The sequence below is a fragment of the Diorhabda carinulata genome, chromosome 9 (assembly GCF_026250575.1).
Source record: "Diorhabda carinulata isolate Delta chromosome 9, icDioCari1.1, whole genome shotgun sequence".
Taxonomy (NCBI): domain Eukaryota; kingdom Metazoa; phylum Arthropoda; class Insecta; order Coleoptera; family Chrysomelidae; genus Diorhabda; species Diorhabda carinulata.
The window spans coordinates 5160621-5179744 of NC_079468.1; the positions used below are offsets into that span (position 1 = coordinate 5160621).

Below are 19124 nucleotides of genomic sequence, written 5' to 3' on the forward strand. Positions count from 1 at the left end.
ATCAAATTTTTCAGCATAATTTTCTCTATAATATACTGAAATTTCAACGAAATCGGAGGGGTGTAACCTAATCTAGATAATTACCAATTTCTGTTGTATTATATAAAGAAAATACTGAAATTAATTTATTTATGATTTAAAAAATCTTTATTTTCATTTTATTGGCTATCAACGGTATTTTTGTGTTGATTTGATCTATATTTTCATGGGATTTTTTACTTGATCATACTTGGAACCATATTGCTAATAATTTTCGTTTGTTTTTACTACCCATTGTAACGTTTTATCAGCATTGATTTGATTTCTCTTTTACATCCTTTCTCTTTCCAATCATCTTCAATTATCACTTCAATAAATAATTGTGTGTCTCAAATCTGTGCTTACATGTTTCAAGTCTATTTAGATAAAGATATATCTTATCTCTCAATTAATTAACAACAAATATAGCTGCTGTTGACTGGACTGACTAAGATATGCGGAGATGTAAAATTAATACGGACAGTAAGCAATGCCATGATTTCGATCATTAAGATTTTAATATTAATCACTAATCAATTGATTTACATCTAGAAAGTAAGAACGAGTCAGTTTCTATAACAATCATTAGAAGAAATCAAGCATGCCGGAAATAATAATGAATGAATTGGTTGATCCGGTAATTAGTATTTTTATATTTGCCCAAAAGGTATACGTTTTAAATCCAATAAAAATTTGACAAGCTATAAAAAACTCGTTTGTCTCGTTAAATAGATAATAATTCAGTTTCCTTTTTATAGTAGTAGCAATTTTTGTATGTATATACAGAGAAGCTATTAGAAATTTAAATCGCACCTCCGCTCAAATAGTGTCATAAGTCAAAAAAAAAAACAATCTACTAAGTAATAAACTGTTGAAATTAATTCTAATTTATTTTTCACTTTTCGGATAATAACTCAAAAACTGACCAAGTTACCGCAATATTGACTAAACTATTGACCTAAAAGAGATTTTCTAATTTTTTGAGTTATGACACTATTTAAGCAGAACTTAATAATAATGTAAATATGTCTATTGGAAACAAAAATCTCCTAAGGAGGTACTGAAACTGACATTGAAAGAAGGCGCTAAAAGATTTTAACATGGTATTCAACAAATATCTCAAGAATAGTGTAAAATATGGGCCCGAATCTTGAGAATATAATATAAAGATGCTCCAGAAAATTGAATCGTTCATTAACAAATGTTCACGAGTTGTATACAAAATTCTTTGAACACACAAGATAAGTAATGAACGCATTTGGAACAAAACTGAAGAAGAGAAAATAGACGTAACAATTACGAAGTGAAAATGGAAAGGGATTGGTGATACAGGAACCAGAAACAAACAATATCCGAATAGGCTTCAATTTATAATACAACAGGCCAAGAAAAGAGACAGACCTGTAAGATCTATCGGGATAGAACTGCAACAGATGAACTAAACATGGAAAAAGGCTACAAAAGATCCAGAAAAAGAAGGAAATGGACAGACCTCGTCCTGCCCACTGGGAGTTATATGACGATGATGAAGATGAAACAATATATTTTTACCTGTCATAGTTTGTTAAAGTTAAGTTTGCTCATTCACTCATAGACAAGTATCCAGTTTACCCAATTTACCCAAGGGATTTTAACCTTACACCCGGCGCTACACCGTCCGTTGGACGGCAGACAGGGATTTTCGTTATTATTAGGAAATTGAACTTTTTGTGTTCAAGTACCTGATATTCATCCCCTACAACAAAAGAGTGGAAATAAATCTCAGTCATTCAATAAACCATTAACATTGAAGTGAAAATTGTCAACTGCCATCCGACTTGGCTCAGATTCTTTTAGCAAAGAAAATTCCATTCCTAGGCACCCACGGCTATCCATCAAAAATTTTTGCCAGTTCCCAGTTCGGCTTCCAAAAAGAGTTGCCAATGGTTTCATACGCGATGAAGAAAAATAAATGTTTAGCTTTGATTTGAACTATGCATAATAATGATGAAATCGACAAGCACCAAGAAGCTAGAAATGATTATGGCTCAAAATACAACAAATAATTTGTTGACACTGTCAACAAATTATGCGCCGGTTACTCGGCGAAAAGAGTTACAAGAAGATGGCTGATGGTAATTTTTATCATATAATGATTGTAGCTGGGATCAAAAAACAGATATTGTTTATTGATTATTCAGGATTACCAGTAGAAGTTCTTGATCGAAGAAATATTTTTCTCAAAAATCTGGTTCTAGATTTAATGAAAGAGCAGTTGTATGCCAGATCAGACATAAAAAAACTTCCCATAGACTTGAAGCCTTCATTATCAGAAAAGAAAAGTTGAAGACTTTGAAGAAAGAAGAAAATCAAGTACTATAAAATTGTGTGAAGAGTGTTCAGAATTTGTATGTGGGAAACATTCCAAAATAATATGCGAATATGGTTTTCATGCCATTGAAGGTGGGAAGGAATGGGCATAGAGATTGAGGACGATACTTGCTTTTACACTTTGCAATTCGATCAGGTAATATTTGCAAACGAGAAACAGGAATACATGGTGGGAAAACTTGGAGAAGCGGCATGAGAAAAATGTTCTGGAAAATTATAACAATAAATATTTATAAATAATTATAACAATAAACAAAAAAGTTTTCGCATTCTTTTCGCGAGAGACTATAACTGTTTACTCTTGTTTTTGATTTTGTGTTTTCCACGTTAGTTTTTCATCTAAATGCAGCCCTAAGTACTTGAAAATTGGTTTTATTGGAATGGGGATATTATTCATGAACATTTGCGGACAAACAGATTTTCTTGTTGTAAATGTTATTTGCTCTGATAAGAACGAGGATAGAAGCTTCAGAAATGGACACAATAAGAAGGATATCTAAGACATCAATATTGGTAAGAGTGACCGATGACAAAATTAAGGAACAATTGGATGTAGAAGAGACAGTTATAACATGTATAGGAAGGAAACAACTGGTATGGTACGGGCATGTTCATAGAATGACAGAAGCAAGCCTATCAGAAAAAGTAATGAGATAGATACCACCAGAAACCCGAAGAAGAGACAGACCAAGGAAAACATGAATAGAAGGAATAAAAATATCAATAAGCGAGCGAGGATTTGGACAGGAAGACTGGTGTTCCAAAACTGTGCGACACTGTAACGTTTGAAATTTCATTATGATCTATAATGGCAAATGTGTGGAAATGAATCACATATTTTTGAACCTTTAACTCCAGTTTCACACAGCAAAAGGAAACCATATATCCCACAATATACAAAATGCATTTTCGTTTTAATAAGTATTTTTTCATAATTTTCCTTTAAACGTATTTCTTAATCTACAGAAATTTGATTAGACAAAAATTTATATGTTTAAGGAAGAACAAGTAAAAGTACTTTAAGTTATAAATCATGTTCAGAAATCTGAGAATGATTTACATTCAAACTTTGAATTGAGAAAAAAAATATAAGGGTTGTAAAAAGTAATAAAGGCAGTGTGAAATGAATTATAACTGACAGGTACTAGTGATTTTATTACTGAGTTTTCAACGTTTTAAAAATGTCTTTTCAATGAATTTCAAATGTTCGCACAAAAAAAAGTACAGGTAAATAATACCTACATGTGGTCGTTACGGTAATAAATCAATTTGTCTATTATTGTAGTTGTTTTTCCTCTAAAATAATAATTTAAACTTTTAAAAATGTTTTACAATATACTCATTTTTTTAATGATGGAAGAATATTTGATTCATCGGCATCAAACACTAAGATTATTTAACTTACCTGTCTAGATAGAATTAGACAGGTCTTGGTTAGTTATCTTGATGGAATTGAAATAATTATAAAAAATTCAGAAATTACTACCATATCAGTTGAATGGAGATTTGTCTACCATCGACTTGGCTCTTGATTTTTGTGAAATCGAGTGCGTCTATTTATTCGTAAGAACTCTCTCCTCTCTATACCAAATATTTATTTTACGACATGCATTCTTTACGTCATTGGAAATATATTCTTTCCATGATGTTTTGAGCTTCTGACAGATTGCCTACATTTAAAATGGTTCTAATCACAACATGTAATGATTTACTATGATTCAGACTTCAGTACCCCTAAAGGGTTTGATAAGAAACAATCTAAGGCACCGATATATAAACTTTCTACTTGTCTTAACAATCAACTGTTGAATTTAAACATTTATACATGCGAATTACGACTGGTGACTAGCCTTTCCACCAGATACCATCGTCTTAATCGACATTTCAATGTTATATTCATTATAGACAATCCGGAATGTCACTGGTTCATGGTAGAAGAACAAATTGCAGACCACGTGATTGGTCAGTGCCCCTTATATGAGAGAAGTTTAAACACGTGGATAAGCCTTACAATTTGACGTTACAAGGTTCGAACTATAGTTCAAAATACTTACTGCATGACCAGATTTGAAATTGTCAAGCGACCAGGGTGATAATCAACTGGAATGACATCTCAGTCATCCTTAAATGTGATGAATATTCGCTGCCATACCTCTGTTTTAAGAAATTATCCTTTACATTTATAAATTTCATCATAATTAGTTGCTGAGGAGTTTACCGACCTAACAAAAAATAAATCTGATGTTAATGAAAGATATACTGATTTGTTTACATTAATGAGAGCCTCTGAATGTGTGAAAGAAGGTTTCACGTTAACAGTTTCTTCTGGATTTACCAAATTTGCTTTGAGAATCATTGCTGAATATCATTGGAAAGGAAATGTGTTGGTATTTGAATGTCTAGTCTGGACGATGGCGTTGTCAAAGATATCGGCTTTTGGTAATTTTAAGTGAATAACTATGAACCTATCAAGAAGTCCACGTGTTCAAAAGTTCATAACCTGGCGCTGTCACATGAACTATGTACAGGGTCCTTCACGACGGGAAAGTACTGGGACTAGTGCTCTGAAAATTTGCTTCGTTATTTTAAACGGAATGCTATGGTTTTTATTAAATGTTTGGAATCTACGCAAAATTTCAATATAACTTTATATAATGCATACTATGCCTAAAGTCCACCATTTTTTAATTATATCACATTTTCGAAATTTTTGGACACATGCAGCCCTCCACTAAAAAAATTATATTTCTTAGTTTAAGTGAGTCAGGTCTAATATTTTTGGGATTTGCACAAATAACACTAACAGCTTTCAAAATCTGTGAAAATCTTGACAAAAATTTATATAGGGTGTTCAGAAAATGGTGCCGAATTTCGATATCTAAAAACTTAATTTTTTCAAATGGCAACCCCCATTTTTCTCTACAGATATGTAGTTTTTCTATCATTTTCCGAATGTAAAATATGTAAGTAGAATTTTCTAATACGCTTTTCTACGCTTTTCTACGATTCTATAATCTAGTTTATTGTCTTTAGTCATCTGGCATTTAAATCTGTCTACTCATCATACCTTTTTTCATATATATAGGGAGAGAAATAAATTCAAACGTTCAATAAGTATTTATTTTTGGAAAATTCTTGAATTGGTCTATCAGTATTTCTAGACGCGTCGTTGTTGATTTGGTTAAATATTTTTTTTTATCGGATTTATAAAGTTTTACAAAATTTGTGATATGTTTAGATCAATTATGAAAAAATATATATAAAAAAATTAATTTCATATAGGTAAAACATACCGGTCAAAATTTTCAGTTATAAATTCGTTGGAAATGGATTCAATATAGCTTTATTCATCTACTGGAATATGTTCACTTTTCTAACCGTCTTCTCAATCTATGCAACCCAAAAAAATTGCCATCATCTTAACAATAAAAGCGGTTAGTATTTTGTAGACATTCATATATCAACATATTTCCTTTCCAATGATATTCAGCATTGATTCCTAAAGCAAATTTGGTAAATCCAGAGGAAACTGTTAACGTAAAACCTTCTTTTACAAATGCAGTGGCTCTCACTAATCTAAACAAATTAGTCGGTAAACTCGTAAGCAATTAATTATGATGAAATTTTACTTGAAATATGGATAAACTGAAAATAAAAAGGCTAATTACTTAAAACAAGTGTATGACATTCATTACATCTGATTAGCACCCTGCCTTTTAATTTCAAATATGGTCATCTGGTGAGTATTTCGATTATGGAAACTCTAAGAATAAGATAAAAATATCACACTAAATGATGAGTTATCCATTGAGATAATACGCTAACTCAATCCTAAAAATCGGTTATTAGGTTTTTAATCCAGTTCTAGCACTGGGATTCCACTATCCACAATATTTGTCAGATCTTGCAACGTGTGATTTCTATTTGTTCCCCAAGGCAATGTTTTAGTCCCTAGAAGCTGTGAAAGAAAGAACAGCACGCTAACTAAAGGAGATGAAACACTATTAGCAATTTCGCAAACAATGAAAAGTACGCATGGAAAGTTATAGGCAAGAAAATTAATTTGTAAAAGTATCGACGTTTAATAAATTTACATTTCCAATGACTAGATTAATTCCATGAATAACAAGTTGTATTTTCAATTACATATGAATAAATTTTCTAAAGATTGTGATGAATAGGTGAAAAGATAACAATTTTTATCTACTTGAATGCCTATTGTATCCTCCAGAGTTCCTTAAGGCTAAATACTCTCACCCACGCCGGGCACATATGTTTAACCGCGTCCATTCATCATAATTTGTTCGCAACTTTCTCGATCGATGGTTCCGAAGTGAAATTAGTGCGACCTTTGAAACGTTGCATTTATTTCATAATAATCATTTTCTTGAAACACGGTAAATACAAGTGGGTGTTTCTTTCAACTGGGATTGATTTTGTTTATTGATATCGATACTTACCATATTCGGACGAACAATTACTTACATTTAACATAATGTCTATATGGAATCACCGGATAGTATAATTGGAAAGAGAAAGTTAGGATAATTATTAGAATAGAGATTTAGTGAGAAAAAATAATGGTTCAAATTACATGAAATGAACTTTCAAACTGAGTACTATTTTGTAACGGATATACCGAATTTGGAAAAACTTTTTAACCAAAGTGTAGACAAGTTAAAATAAATAGAAAACATGAAACAAGAAAGTTTAAATTAATATTTTGTGTTTACAAAGCTCATGTTAAATAAAAAATTTTGTGTCATGCCAGTACTACCACGATACACGTTCACCGATATTTGATACGCTGGAATCTTACTGGGTTTTTTGTGTGTTTCTGATATTTGTTTGTGTTTACCGCTATTATTGAGTTGAACTAACTGTTATTATTTTCTTTTAAAATATTGCACGTTCTATTATGATGTCGTCGGTACATGCAAAAACACTATTCGAAATACCAATGAAAAAGGTATTAAATACTTTGGTTTTTCCAAAAAAACAAGACTTGGTGAAGCAGTGGGTAGGACTCTGTAGTCGAGAGCATGATGTAAAGACTACAAGGTGTGCTATAGCGCACCAGCTGGAAAGCAGCCAATGGGAATTCTGATTGGCTCTTGAGAGATGCGCAGAACGAGTCGAAAATGAGTCCTCGGGAAGAACACACCTTGTAGTCTTTACATCATGGTCGAGAGGATATAATTAATTCAAAAAATAGAAAATGTATGTCGTAACTAACAAAATAACATACACAATAAAGCAAAGTCTCTAGGTTTAAAATATTGTTTATTTACCTACATATGATTAGCTCAAAAACTAAATAAAATATACCCATAATATATAAGAAACAATATCATTAAATTGAATAATTTCATAATTTTTGGTAATCACATTTTAAATAGTCACTTATTTCACGGAACAGATAGGAAATTATTTTCCTTGTAAACCTTTCACGGCCTTAAGAACGTGAAATTTAACTAGGAAATTCAATAACCGTATAAATAATACTTATATAGACATGTCTTTACATCAAATATCACTTTTGGAATCAAAATAAAACTTTATACTTCATATTTTGATTCCAACGTGACGTCACATTGTGCGAGAAAGATCGCGCGTGCCTGGGAACAGATATATCGGTGTATGTGTATCGAGACGAGTTTAAATTATTCTTTATTTACTGAATATTAATTTAAGTTTATTAATATTTGGTTGAATATATGTTATAGCCTAGCTTATGGCCTAGGTCGTCTACATACGGTCTAAATTGAGCAGACCCGTATGTAAAAAATATGGCATTTCATAGACCGTTTATATACGGACTATTGTGATTCAGGCCGTATGCTCGATGGCAGTGTTTCCAAGCACGTGGACAGTTTACCGCTTTTTTACTATTGTTTACATTGTATTTTAACTAAAAATAACCCGATTTGGACTTGGAAAATGTGATTAATTCCATTCATGCTGACATTGTTGGCATTCCAGAAATCGAGCAATCGCATCAATCGATAGAAATTGTTACAGAAACAGAAGAGGTCATAGAAGAACAGCTGGAATGAGTATTAGCGGAAAATCATGATAAAGATTAGGTACTTGTTTCAATCCCTTGAATTAAGGTTTCGATGTTGAAAACCCATGCTCGGAAAATATTTGCAGTTTTTGCACTAGAAACAGAAACATAGCAATGACAAGAAAAGCTGCTCATGATGGATTACAGCTACAGACAAAAATCAATGAAAGCAATATCAGATAGCACGTATCCAAAACCGAAAATTGGATCAATTGTGAGAATTCTCGTTCCAGGCGTCGATCGAGGCAGAGGAGATGGTAGGTCAGTTTTAGCTGTAGTACTGGAAGTCACAGAATATGGGTTTTACCTCTTGGGAATAAAACAAGGAGGGATTTCAAAATACTATATCCGTTCAGAATTTAGTACATGCCTTGCTAACATTTTAAAAATTGAAGAAGTTTCCAAAGAAATCCCTCTTAGATCGGTGGCAACTGCTCAATCCACAGGAAATGGACAAGGTTTTAAAAATGTAATTATAAGGGTAAATGTCAATCAAAGAAATGTGTTTGTCGAAAAGGTAATGTATTATGTTATTCTAAATGCCATAATAGCTTAAGTTGTACAAACAAATAAAAAAAAATGAAATGTTTTGATTTGTATTCTTTACGTACATTTTTTTATGTATAACTCATTTCTATAATAAATAAATAAAAAAACTATGTTTAAATATCTTAGAAATATACATATGGCGTAGGTGCAGCTGGGCCGTATATAAATAGACCTTTTACAAATGGACCAGACAGTTCATTATATTCATATATTCATATAGACTAATATGCTCAGTCCTTTTCTATAAGGACTAATCCTTTTAAATATGGTCTATTTTTCATAAATGGTCTGTAACATATATTTAGAATTGGCAATTCCTTAAACTCCTACTAATAGCTAAATTTCATGCAGCTTATACTAAAAGGGATGCAACAAATAATAATGCAACTTTATTTGGTGCTTCATGAATAAATTTTAGGACATTTTATCTAGATAACATGTTGGGTCCCTTCAGACCTTTGTTTTAAATTCTCGCATAATTTTTGGAATTCACATTAAATTAATATTCTACTATATCTAATTTAGCCCGCAGTTCTCGGAAACTTTTTTGAATAGATAATAAAAGCACCCTAACAACAGAGTTTCATTAATGTTTCCTACAGCATTTTCTGACATCCATTTTAAAAACGTCAAAAATTGGTCATAATAGTTGTCGTATGAGCCTCTAGATTTTCTCGTAACGTACTAGAATAACATAAAAGTTGTAATTCTATAAATATACGTATACCCACGAGCGATTTAAGAACCCTTAGAATATAGGGATCATAATTAAACAGAGGGCATAGTCATCTACTTAGTACACTTGATATAAGAATATCTATTAATACACCATACATAATACACAATTTCCTGATATTATAAAATGTAAGAAGGTTGACCATAATAGAGATCTTAATTGTGTTTTTCTTATATCGACTTAAGTAATTTTGGCATAATAAACGCCTGTAACTGCAGATCCTTTTCGCAGATACTCTACTGAAATTACGCCTTCGGTATCCCGAAAGAGTATTAGTAACTTTCCCTAGTGATTCCTAATCTTGACTATCTCTTTCTTCAACTTCAACTAGTCGGTCACTGCCTTTAGAATGTTCTTCAATGTTCAAAATGACTCTCTGCGATTATGCTCTTGATCAATTGAGAGGTTTCTCGCACCATTCCGGGACAATTCTACCTCAAGTTCAAATCATTTATATTCTTCGATCGTACTTTTATTCTAAAATGGAGTTTTGATGTACAATAGCCGTCACACATCATCTCAGCCTCTTTCTTCATAAACCAGATTGAACACAAAAATTGATTGTCGTTATAAATTCCAATTGGTCTCATGCCTCATAACTTTTCTCATACACTCTGGATACTTGGAAGTGAGTTTAGTATAAGAAATAGTTTTGCTTTAGTTTTTTTTTATAATATATTCTAAAAGTTTTTATCAAATTTGTATTAATTCATAGATTATCTTTTTCAATTGTGAAACTAGAAAGCTTCTCCTAGATCTATCAAAGCTGTCGGCTTCTTCATCGCGTTATACCAGATTGAACACAAAAATTGATTGTCGTTATAATTTCCAATGGTCAATTTTTGAAACCCACAAGAAAATCATAATTTCAATGGTGCTATTAACAAAAAACCGGTGTTGAAAGTCTGATACCATGTTTCAAGATCTTCCAATTTGTTCCAGTCTCAAAAATTTTCTCATACACTAAATATTTTGAAGGAAGTTCACTATAAGATATAGTTTTGCTATAATTATCTATTTCAAATGTGAAACAGGGACGCTTTTCCTAGATCTATCAAAACTATCTGCTTCTTCATCGCGTTATACCAGATTGAACACAAAAATTGATTGTCGTTATAAATTCCAATGTTAAATTTTTGTAACCCATAGCAGAATCACAAAATCATAACTTTCCTCATACACTCTGGATATTTGGAAGGAAGTTCAGTATCAGAAATAGTTTTGTTTATAATATATTGTAAGAAGTTCTTATCAGATTTGTATTAATTCTTAAATTATCTTTTCCAAATGATTCATGATTCATCGTGTTATACTTGATTTTTCTCACTACTGAAATATAACATACTGAGATTATAGAATGTTTTTCAACATGCTATTATATTTTTTATAATTTTTATGATCTTTACAATTAATTATACTTAATCGTTATAATAAATGAATGTATGTCAACTTGATGTTATCTTAATGTAGAATAGTATCCGTTTATATAAAAAATTCCAAAAACAGACATGCAAAATATATGAGTTTAATAACAAAAACATTTAAAACAGCCACACATTCCATAATCATAAATGTCAGTTTGAAGTATGCGTTATGGCTAAAGATTCATCTTGACAGATATATACGACTCAGAAGTAAATTGAAGAATGTTTTTGTTAGGTATTCAAACATTTTGTACTTACTATACATATATACATTACTTACGTTACGAGCTATTGAAATATTGAAGTGCTTTCCGTATGCTCCGTATACGAATGTACAAACCGTTGGCTGTTCAAATTTGAAAAATTATATATACATACATCTACAGAAGTTCTAATGTATCAAACAAATTTGAATGAATGCCAAGAAAAACATTTTAAACTATAGAGCTTACTCCATAATGTTTCCAAACCAATTTCAATTATTTTTTTTATAATGAAAATTGAAATTACATTGTCTGACGCGTTTTTCATAACCAAGTTTTCGTTTAAGTAAACCAGATTTTAGTATGCTGAACAATATATTTTTACTAATGAATTATTTTCACTCACTCTTTTACTTCGTTACGATTTTTGATTCATTCTATTTTCTTTTCTTCTAAGTCAGTATTCTTATTATTATTTTGTCTTATATTAGCTTCGTCTTCCCTTCGATATAGTCATAATTATTTTCGCTTTCACTATTTACGTCTAGCTGGCTTGGTTTGCGATTTCTGTTATTGTTAGTGATAAATATTTAAACAAAGCCTAATTACTCATGGATTCTTTCCACTTTTTCTTTCCTTCGTTTTTGTTTCACTTTCTTCCCTACTTCCCTACTTTCACCATGTTATCTCATGTCTTATATCTACTATCTATGATCTTAGTTGTTACTATTAATGATTATTAATCTTATATATTCTTATATATTCTTTCCGCCCTTTTTAGCTTGATTTTTCTTGCGCTCTTGTTCTACTTTCTTTCCTAGTTCCTACTTGGTATTTCTTCTATCATCTTGTCTCATATTTACTTTGTTTTATACTTAAGTTTAGTTCATAGTTAAATTGTGAACAGGCTAGGAACCGTTGAGTACATAGGCCTTCAGATAGGTCCGCTGTGCCCCACTTGACAGTACCAAAAGCCGATATCCCTTCGAGAAGCCAATCAGCCGCTTTGATTTGTACCCTTTGATGTCATTAGGCAAGTTGTGAGGCTTGTACAAGTGTTTAAACCGCGCTCTTGTTAGTGCTGAGTACTCACAGATAAATTGGTCTGAGGTTTCATCCTCCTCCATGTACCAGCGGCAATCCGGATCCTCCATGATACCCATTGTGTGGAGATGGAGTCTTAGATTGCAGTGTCCGGTTACTAGTTGGATTTCGCGCCTATTTAGTTGGAGCAATTGGCTGGTGTGAGACGCTTAAGGTTCATCTATTCTTAATTATTTGTATTCTTCTAGATGTCCTTACAATTCTTATAATACAAGCTGTATTTAAAGATCTTGAGACAAAAGATCTAAACAAACTGTGATAATTTAATAATTTACACTTCACTTTATGACCAATACCTACTACACTACAATAAAGTACATTTTATATGACTGATTCAGTACCCACTCGGCTTGCTTTCCTAATTATTGTTTTCAAATGTTACATTAAATCATGGAAAACTGAATCTGCTGGAGTTTGATCAAAATTATCTATTTAATTCTTCATAGTTGCTTCTCAACCCTCAGGATATACGTTTAGTTTGAACATTTCGCCAAAAGCGTTTAATTGGCTTCAGTCGAGTTACACTACGAACATTCCTATACTTCTCAATACATGGAATATTTGACCAAAACACAAAATTTCCTTCTTTATGAATTGCATTAATCTAGATTTTTTCCATTTATTAACAGAATTTCCAGACAACTTACACTTTTTCATCATAATGATTTCCAAACCTTTAGCGGACGAAAACTCGTTGTCGCTGAAGTTTTCTCAATTTTGAGCTACATTCTGTTCCTTTACATACTAGTTTTCCAAGGCTTCTTTCTTTTTTGCCATTTTTCTGCTTATTTGCCTGATCCTGACTTTCTTCTGTTCGAAATTCGTAGCTCAACACGCCGACAGTTATCGTAAACTGTTTGTCGATTTCTTCATATCTTGATTTTGTTCATAAAACTTATCCAACGCTCAAACTCAACTTCTGACATAGATTTAAACTTGGCACTTTGACAACTGCCAAATTACTAGAAACAGTAACATTCTCAATCAACTTTTACTTTACTTGCTAAGTTGTCTAAAAATGCACGGACTCTTTGTCCCCATACCCTTACAAAGTAAGATTTAAATAATTTGAAAGCCACAATAAACAAATTCTTGTGCGCTCAAATTATACACAAAAAAAACTTTGATGACCAAATTTCAATGAATGCTCGTAAATAACTACTTGCCCATATGTGGAGCATGGCTTTCATTTATGAAAGTGTCAAATATTTAAAATGGTAGTTTGGCTTCTATTATTTCTATACAACTAACAGTACAAATGACAGAGATACTGCACACAGAATTGGAACCGTATAGACGACTGGATGTAATGTTTTACTTCTCTCAATAAAACTTATTAGTTCAGTGCCCTTTTAGACTAATGACGAAGTTTGAAAGTATGTTAAAAGGTCAAATTTGACATGTAAAAACTGCGAATTTACAACAAACAATTAATAAAAATGTTAGTCTATGTCTACTATTTGCTAAGTTCGCTAAAATATATGGATTTTTGTCTCCACAACCTTACTTGCAATGTAATAAATACTTTAACTATTTATTATCGTACTTGTTACTAAATAATAATTAGAAGTGCCAATTCTTATTATCCTTCCTTTTCACTTTCTTCCCTTCTCACTATCTTATCCGATGTTTCCTTTAGTTTATTCTTTATTATTGATTATAACTGTTCTTGCTGTTAATTGTTATTTGAACATTTTCTTTTCCATGCTATAATTTTTGTTTCGTTGCCTTTTCTTCCCTACTCTCCTGTTCATTATTCCCGCTATAATGCTATGTTTACTTCGATGTATTCTTTATTATTTTTATTCGTACTCACTATCCCTATAATACCAAATGTATATGGTTGCAATTTCTTCTTGATGTCCATGCGTATTATATATTTTGTACTTTCTTCTACATTTTCTAATGCTGGTTGTATTTCTTATTTTTCATTATCTTTTAACGTCTTATTTCATGTATCTATCTATCCCCAAATGCTTTCCTTAGATTCTCCATTGCTCCCCTTGTCTTACTTCGTTGTATTTGGAATATCCGAGATTCACAGCCAAATTAAGAATTATTTATCTGTTCATTGTTTCGTAAACTTTATCTTGTAAGAAATGTCTTAATCTATTGATTTACGGATTATTCATTGATTTATATGATAAACAAGTTTTTGTAGATTATATTACTAAATGATATTTCCATTAATACGCAAAAAACACCAAAAAAGATTTTTATAAAGCAATTATTCATTAAAATGGACCAAATATTTCTGGATTTTTTTGGGATTATGTTCATGTTTCAGCCTCGTTTTTTTCATTTCATTTTCATAATGTTATTTAATTTTTTTTTAATATTCCGTATAGTCATAAAATTACAGAGATATTATATAGTCACAAACATTATAATTTTACTACATAATTTTCTTGTTTGATGTTTTTTTAACGAACAGGGAAGTATTAAGGAATGATTATTCATGACGTAAGGCAACAACGCACCACAATTCAAGTTAAGGACCATAACATAAGTATTACTAGAAGAAGAAACGCAACCTATTGAGCTTCTTTCATCTATAGGGCATTGCGTAACTATCAGAAAAAGATTTATACGAGGATGAATTGATATCTAGTTAGCCTAGACCAGTTCCATGCATAAACAAAATATTGCGTTACCATAGCAACGAACAATAACTTATTAAAAGTGTCAGTGTAAAGTTTGACGTCAAAAAAAATAAACCAGAGTTACGCAATAGATTAAAAGAAAAAAGATGTCCACCGGAATTGTGAAAATCGAAAAATTCAAGTATCGAACCATCATCAAGTACCTGTATTTAAGAAGATATGCTTAATACCCTTGGTGATAAATATCCTTCGTATGCGATCGTGAAAAGTTGGACTGCAAGCTTCAAAAGAGGTAAATTTTCTATTGAAGATGATGACCGATCGGGAAAGCCAGTATCTGAGTCAGTCCCCGAAAATATCGATGCAGTTCATGATATGATTTTATCAAACCGTCGAATTGGGCTAAAACGTCTGAAGCACTGAATATTTCATACGAACACTTTCATCATATAATTCACGTCAATTTGAACATGAGAAAATTTGCTGCAAAATGGATCCCCAAATGTTTGAATGTTGACCAAAAGCGTGCAAGGTAGAAGCATCGCGTTGGATCTGTGCTCGATTTGAAAACGATGTAGACTTCTTAAACCGAATTGTTACTATGGATGAGACTTGGGTACATTTCTACGATCCAGAAACAAAGCAACAATCGATGGAATGGCGACACTCTGGTTGTCCAAGACCTAAGAAGTTTCGTGTCCAAAAATCTGCTGGAAAAGTTCTTGCTTCAGTTTTTTGGGATTACCATGGAGTAATGAGGATTTATTTTTTGGATAAGGGTAGAACAATAACTGGAAAAAAAATTTAAGAGGTCGTAAATTTTCTTCCAACGAGGAGGTAATAAAAGCTGTGGAGTTCTGGTTTGCAGGGCAAGAAGAAACATATTTTTTGAAATGTCTAGAGTAGTTGCAGGTTCGCTGTAATAAATCCAATTAATCTACAGCTAACTAATGAGCATAGGTTATTGAGACAGCAATGGAACAAGGAATATCTCAACTGATCAATCAATGAATAGAGAAATTGTCTCTCAAGGATCCCAAGGATGGAGCTGTTATTAGATACAGAAACAATGGACGTCCTCGCCGTGCACACATTGTGACAGAAGGATTAAAGCTTCATGGTATTGACAGAAAGAAGACACCAGCTATGATGAAAATAAAACATGCTTGGGCCGTACTGTATGGACAATTGATTACTCTATCAAAATTCTTGATAAGTATACAAAATTTGTCAAACTGGACAAGTTCATCTTAAAATTCTTCTATCCAGAGGATGCCGCATAGAGTTAGATGTTTCATTCGCGCTAAGAGTAGGTCGAAGAAATATCAATTGTTCATTTGTGTAATCATTTATTTCTTCATTATTACCGATTATATTTTCTATAGCAATAACATTTTTTGTTTTCAATACGTCAATTTGATATTTATTGTGATCTTTTTCAAACAAAATAGAATGAATAGAATAGAATGAAAAATACATTCATTCTAGGTGTTCCAAGTTTGGAAAGGAAATTAGGTGTTTAGATATCTCAAAATAGGTCACAAAATTGCGAAATCACTCACAAACAAACAACATAGGAATGTGAAGGAAAGAATGTTAAGATAGGTAAGGTAATTCATTATAGTAAAAAAGCAGAATCAACCACGAAATTTGAGGAGTTTTAAAAGATACTTATGATTGAATGAATTGATATGAATTTTGAAAATCTAAACAGTAAACTGTATCAATACTAGATGAGAGTAAAACATCATACATTCCACCAAGAACAAATCATCGTTCAATATATACAAAGAGCTTATAAAATATGAATAAATAAAATAGGAACATCAAGCAATACAAGACAAATAAATTCAATTCCTGAACTTTTAATATAATATCATTGGGAATTAATATAATTTTTCAAAAAAAAAGATAAATAGAAAAGACATAAAAAACTGGCATAAGGTTTACGATAGATTACCATAAAGTAAGAGGACACGTGCATAAAATTCGATAATGATTCTTTCATATCAAATAAATCAAAAAATCTCACCATAGAAAGATTTTAATAGAAACGGATTATGCTAGAGGATGATTCCCATTATATACTAAGCATTATTTCTACTCAGTCAATATTTCTACTTACAGCCTAAATACAAGATATGCACATTCAATATAATATTGAAGAAAAAAGGTAAATCAAAATATTGATCAAAGATGGCATGAAAACTTGATTCCAAAAGTATGCAAGTAGGAACCGCGATCTTAGCGTTCAAAATATCGCTTAACAAATTATATCATCTGAGAGATCATCAATGGTAAGTTGGTCTCCATAATTGGTCAGCGTTAAAAAAATTTTTATCAAGGGTTTAATTTTTCAAGATCATTCCACCTATGCACGATCAAGAAGCATTCGCTGATAATTGGTCAGCGGATATAAATATTTGTTCAGTTCTTTTAGAATTAAAGAAAAATTAAACACTTCGTCATTATCTAACTGCGAATGCTCTGTACCGATTAATAGTGCCTGGGGCAGTTAGTATTTACGCAATTAACGAACTTTTCATCAATTCTTATTCTTCATTGTATAAATAATCTCGTTTCACTGCTTTCTTTAAATCCCTTTCCCTATATTTCCTCCTATTTCCTTTTCCACATATTCTTGGGGTTTCTCCAGTATTTTCATTTCTCGATTTTTGTACTTTCTTTATCTTTTAATTTAACTACCACAATTAAATAACGTTTTTGTTTCTTATAATTATATTATTAATTGCTGCCTAGTTTTTTCAAATAAATGGTTCGTATCTAACAAATATCTTATTGATATGTATAAATTGAAAGTTTTAGATATTATAGGTTGAATCCGCACCTGGTTCGAGGTAATTAGTGGGGTTAGTGAAAACAGTCATGCATTAAACTACCAGTTTCACCTGCTTACTAAACCCCTTTGATTTGTTTTCAGTTAAATTAAATCCAGAAGTCAGCCTCTTAAATTAAGTAATAAAAAGGTCTGATGTGTGTTTAAACGTTTAATTTCTTCGGAAACGCGGTAGGTAAAGTCGCGAATATATATAGTTTTGCAATTATTGTGTTTGCCATAGAATGATGCAATTTGCCCTGGCTACTACCAATTGCTTGTGAAACCCTTTCCTATATTTTTATCAAGGAAATGTATTTAAAGATGTTATGCACTAGTTAATGACTTTGGGTATTCAAAATTAACATAAACAAGCAATTTAGATATTGAAGTGTTATTTGGTTTACAAATGATTGCTTATTGACAAGCTTGACCAATGCTCATTCAAAGTTCAGAGATAAAATGAAATTGAATCAAATCAAACGATCTGCTAGAATTGAACGTTGCCAAATTGAACTATTTGATCGATTTTCTAATACAGTTGAGTGTCGGTGAGTCGAAATTATTATCTTTCTGATTGTTCAGTTTATTTTAATTTAAACTCAGAACCAATAGAAAGCGTAAAATTAACTGAATTGAAAAATGTAATAGACCACGATTTACGTAAAAGACAGTAGGCAAGACGGTGTAGGCAGTGAATATATAAAGAAAAATATCTTATTTTCACTGTCGCGAGTTTTGTTCATTGTCATTTACAGCTTTTAGTTAAGAGTTAATTCCTCAGCGGTAAAAATCGGAGGTATATATTAATAAAGAATTAAATACCCGTACCCTAATAATAAACTTGAAATTTGATTCAGACTGACAAGAAAAACACCATATTTTACAGCTACAAAACATCATTTTGGTTTTATCTCCTAAATGGAAATAAAAATAAGAAACTACTTCTAACAATTTCAATAACAATATACTGCAAAACCAATGTTTACATAAAACTACTCAGCAGTTATTCTGAGTTTCGAAATCTTGCCATTCGGAATAATAGAAAACTTCCCAAGTGCTGTCAATCAATTCATTATAATCTTTCAAAAATATATTCTGCTCACCTTACTGGGATTAAAACCCAAAGTCAAATATTTTGTCAAAATACGAAAGGGGTTATTTACTTTTACAGGAAAATTCTTTCCACACATCCGTTTAATATTTTTTAACAT

General features: G+C 31.5%; 1 protein-coding gene and 1 pseudogene across 2 annotated transcripts in view; both read left to right on the forward strand.

Moving 5' to 3' along the window:
* Window positions 1-9028, forward strand: part of LOC130898074 (uncharacterized) — a 28695-nt pseudogene extending 19667 nt beyond the window's left edge.
* The window catches only part of LOC130898303 (frizzled-2), a 406267-nt gene that overhangs the window by 266608 nt on the left and 120535 nt on the right, over window positions 1-19124 (forward strand). The gene's annotated exons all lie outside the window — the stretch shown is intronic.